At 51.0% G+C, this 5,000-nt stretch overlaps 1 non-coding gene across 1 annotated transcript in view; it reads left to right on the top strand.

Moving 5' to 3' along the window:
• The first annotated feature begins 3,942 nt into the window (after positions 1 to 3,942).
• Positions 3,943 to 5,000, top strand: part of LOC126435851 (small subunit ribosomal RNA) — a 1,909-nt gene continuing 851 nt past the window's right edge. The window contains exon 1 of the ribosomal RNA XR_007580240.1: positions 3,943 to 5,000. This exon is cut by the window's right edge and continues 851 nt beyond it. This is a non-coding gene — a ribosomal RNA (small subunit ribosomal RNA).

Raw genomic sequence — 5,000 nt, 5'->3', positions numbered from 1 at the left:
TACACAGGGGTGCACCCAACATCACAATACTGCCTCCTGTCACAGTACACAAACAATGGCAGGAATGAAAGACACAGATCTGCCACAACCTTGGAATCGGAGCGCCGCCTGTCATGAGCCACAAGTGCATCCTGACGTGACAAATCGGATGATCCCGCAGGCATGCACTTACGATAATCACTATCAACGAACCTGCCGCCCCCTCCCCCCCCAAAATACACCTTTCCCTACAACGTGTACCTTAACCTAAGCTATATTGTACCTTAACCTAAGCGATATTGTACCTTAACCTAAGGTATATCGTACCTTAACCTAACCTACATTGCGCCTTCACCTAACCTACGTTGTACCTTAACCTAACCTACGTTGTACCTTAACCTAACCTACGTTGTACCTTAACCTAACCTACGTTGTACCTTAACCTAACCTACGTTGTACCTTAACCTAACCTACGTTGTACCTTAACCTAACCTACGTTGTACCTTAACCTAACCTACGTTGTACCTTAACCTAACCTACGTTGTGCCTTAACCTAACCTACGTTGTGCCTTAACCTAACCTACGTTGTGCCTTAACCTAACCTACGTTGTGCCTTAACCTAACCTACGTTGTGCCTTAACCTAACCTACGTTGTGCCTTAACCTAACCTACGTTGTGCCTTAACCTAACCTATGTTGTGCCTTAACCTAACCTATGTTGTGCCTTAACCTAACCTATGTTGTGCCTTAACCTAACCTATGTTGTGCCTTAACCTAACCTATGTTGTGCCTTAACCTAACCTATGTTGTGCCTTAACCTAACCTATGTTGTGCCTTAACCTAACCTATGTTGTGCCTTAACCTAACCTATGTTGTGCCTTAACCTAACCTATGTTGTGCCTTAACCTAACCTATGTTGTGCCTTAACCTAACCTATGTTGTGCCTTAACCTAACCTACGTTGTGCCTTAACCTAACCTACGTTGTGCCTTAACCTAACCTACGTTGTGCCTTAACCTAACCTACGTTGTGCCTTAACCTAACCTACGTTGTGCCTTAACCTAACCTACGTTGTGCCTTAACCTAACCTACGTTGTGCCTTAACCTAACCTACGTTGTGCCTTAACCTAACCTACGTTGTGCCTTAACCTAACCTACGTTGTGCCTTAACCTAACCTACGTTGTGCCTTAACCTAACCTACGTTGTGCCTTAACCTAACCTACGTTGTGCCTTAACCTAACCTATGTTGTGCCTTAACCTAACCTATGTTGTGCCTTAACCTAACCTATGTTGTGCCTTAACCTAACCTATGTTGTGCCTTAACCTAACCTATGTTGTGCCTTAACCTAACCTATGTTGTGCCTTAACCTAACCTATGTTGTGCCTTAACCTAACCTATGTTGTGCCTTAACCTAACCTATGTTGTGCCTTAACCTAACCTATGTTGTGCCTTAACCTAACCTACGTTGTGCCTTAACCTAACCTACGTTGTGCCTTAACCTAACCCATATTGTACCTTAACCTAACCCATATTGTACCTTAACCTAACCCATATTGTACCTTAACCTAACCCATATTGTACCTTAACCTAACCCATATTGTACCTTAACGTAACCTAATTTGTGCCTTAACGTAACCTAATTTGTGCCTTAACGTAACCTAATTTGTGCCTTAACGTAACCTAATTTGTGCCTTAACGTAACCTAATTTGTGCCTTAACGTAACCTAATTTGTGCCTTAACGTAACCTAATTTGTGCCTTAACGTAACCTAATTTGTGCCTTAACGTAACCTAATTTGTGCCTTAACGTAACCTAATTTGTGCCTTAACGTAACCTAATTTGTGCCTTAACGTAACCTAATTTGTGCCTTAACGTAACCTAATTTGTGCCTTAACGTAACCTAATTTGTGCCTTAACGTAACCTAATTTGTGCCTTAACGTAACCTAATTTGTGCCTTAACGTAACCTAATTTGTGCCTTAACGTAACCTAATTTGTGCCTTAACGTAACCCATGTTGTGCCTTAACGTAACCCATGTTGTGCCTTAACGTAACCCAATTTGTGCCTTAACGTAACCCATGTTGTGCCTTAACCTAACCTATATTGTGCCTCAACCTAACCTATATTGCGCCTTAACCTGACGCACGTTGTCGCTGAACCTGCTCTGTAATTGTTATGCAACTCGTTAAATTAGTGTAGTGTTGCCTAACCGCAACCCTCGCAATATAGTTCGCTATTCGCACTGCCCGGTCCCCTGTGTATCGCGTCATGTTAAACACCTTGCAGGTGTTGCTGACTTTCCACATGCTCCTGCTATACACTGTAATGTGGATAGCAGCAGGACGTACATGCCCCCCCCCCTTCCCCCCTGCCTTCGCAAGCTGGTCGTTGAGAAGTTTGCATGTTCAATGCCCTTCGCATGCCGACGTACTCAGCCTACGTTGTGGTACGGCCTGTCACCTGTCCGCCGATGTACGCAAAACCCACAAACTGTACTGCACATTGGTCCGTATGTACTGAATGATACATCGTGGCACATGTGTGACCGTACGACGACTGCGCCTAGCAACGGCAGACCATACAGTCCAAATATTGTGCACGCAGCTACGTGTCGTCTCCCTATAAGAGCTGGATTGCAGTGTGGTACGCCATTCAGACGTGTGGGAGGAACGGACGCCCTGGATGGCGATCAGCATGAGCAGTCTGTTGATGTAGTGGAGCGTGTATTCGGACGTAGTCGTCTCTTCTCACACACCGTGATAGCATGTTGCACCGCGTTCCACATCTGCGACATCCTGCAGAGGCCGGCTGACAGTCGTTCGCGCAATGGACACCGCATACGTACGGGGGCTACCTTCCACGTGTTCTCGAGGCGTGCACATGTTGTTGCGTCTATGTGGGCAGACGTAGTGTGTTGTGACACCTGACACAGGCATGCAATACTCGTTGCAAATGGCGATGGACGTCTACGTTTGCTGGTGACGTTACGCAAATGAACAACAGGTAACCCGTTGTGGTGCGGTTGTTCTCGCTAGAGGTGAATCAGTGTTGGCGACGATCGGTCGAGCTATTAACCGGTTGTTTCAGGGATACCCACCATGCCCACGAACGTGAAAGGGGACCCACCATGCCCACGAACGCGAAAGGGGATCTGGGTGTGAGGCGATACGCGGCGGTGGCTGGGTGGGACCGTCCCCGGCCGGTGAGGGGGGGCCGCCCGGCGTGCTGGCAGCGCGGTGCGTGGGCGCACGCGCTACAGCCGGCTGGTGGGGGCGGCCAGTGGCAGGCGCGCCGGCCGACGGACGCGGCAGGCGGCGCAGCTGCGCGCCGGCGCCCCCTGCTCGCGGCGCCTTGCGGCCAAAGTAGGTCCTCGCGGGCCCGGTGCGAAGCGCGGTGGCCATCTGCAGTGTGCTGGTCCGATTGAGGACTGTGTGCGCTGAGGATGCGCCGCCGCCCGGCGCTCGGCGCCGCGACGCCGTCTGCTGCTCGGTCGCCCCAGCGGTTCTCGCAGGTGGTTTGTATCGCAGCTGTGCGGACGTGTTGGCGCGTGCGCTGTGCTGGGAGAGTTCGCTTCGGCACCCAAGTGGGGCTTTTGTCCTTCTGTGGCGCTGGCGTTGGAGCTGCCGGTCACCGTAGGTGGCGCGTGTTGTCTCCCGCCGGCAATGCCACGACAGCACGCTCCCGGGCCTCTGTCGGCAGCGGCAAGCTCAGTTGGGAGCACGGGTGGTCGCACCTAAAGCGTCTACTCGCCTAACTCCGGGCGATTGCGCCTCTCTCGAACCCGACCAAGTACTTAGGACGGCGCTGCGCGCCGCCGGGACCTGAGAGGGTTTCGAGGTGTGTTGTGCAGGGGAGCTCAGCCTCCTCCTGTTTGCAGAATAATTGAGCGGACGCTTGCGTGTTCGCGCGGGCCCCCGGGACACACTCCCGGGCGGCCGGCTGCTCAGCTCTAGTTGACGCAGCTCCCTGGTTGATCCTGCCAGTAGTCATATGCTTGTCTCAAAGATTAAGCCATGCATGTCTCAGTACAAGCCGCATTAAGGTGAAACCGCGAATGGCTCATTAAATCAGTTATGGTTCCTTAGATCGTACCCACGTTACTTGGATAACTGTGGTAATTCTAGAGCTAATACATGCAAACAGAGTCCCGACCAGAGATGGAAGGGACGCTTTTATTAGATCAAAACCAATCGGTCGGCTCGTCCGGTCCGTTTGCCTTGGTGACTCTGAATAACTTTGGGCTGATCGCACGGTCCTCGTACCGGCGACGCATCTTTCAAATGTCTGCCTTATCAACTGTCGATGGTAGGTTCTGCGCCTACCATGGTTGTAACGGGTAACGGGGAATCAGGGTTCGATTCCGGAGAGGGAGCCTGAGAAACGGCTACCACATCCAAGGAAGGCAGCAGGCGCGCAAATTACCCACTCCCGGCACGGGGAGGTAGTGACGAAAAATAACGATACGGGACTCATCCGAGGCCCCGTAATCGGAATGAGTACACTTTAAATCCTTTAACGAGTATCTATTGGAGGGCAAGTCTGGTGCCAGCAGCCGCGGTAATTCCAGCTCCAATAGCGTATATTAAAGTTGTTGCGGTTAAAAAGCTCGTAGTTGGATTTGTGTCCCACGCTGTTGGTTCACCGCCCGTCGGTGTTTAACTGGCATGTATCGTGGGACGTCCTGCCGGTGGGGCGAGCCGAAGGCGTGCGACCGCCTCGTGCGTGCTCGTGCGTCCCGAGGCGGACCCCGTTGAAATCCTACCAGGGTGCTCTTTATTGAGTGTCTCGGTGGGCCGGCACGTTTACTTTGAACAAATTAGAGTGCTTAAAGCAGGCAAGCCCGCCTGAATACTGTGTGCATGGAATAATGGAATAGGACCTCGGTTCTATTTTGTTGGTTTTCGGAACCCGAGGTAATGATTAATAGGGACAGGCGGGGGCATTCGTATTGCGACGTTAGAGGTGAAATTCTTGGATCGTCGCAAGACGAACAGAAGCGAAAGCATTTGCCAAGTATGTTT

The sequence above is a fragment of the Schistocerca serialis genome, unplaced genomic scaffold (assembly GCF_023864345.2).
Source record: "Schistocerca serialis cubense isolate TAMUIC-IGC-003099 unplaced genomic scaffold, iqSchSeri2.2 HiC_scaffold_1220, whole genome shotgun sequence".
NCBI lineage: Eukaryota > Metazoa > Arthropoda > Insecta > Orthoptera > Acrididae > Schistocerca > Schistocerca serialis.
Note: the sequence above shows the minus strand (reverse complement) of the source record. Positions and strands in the feature narration are given on the sequence as shown.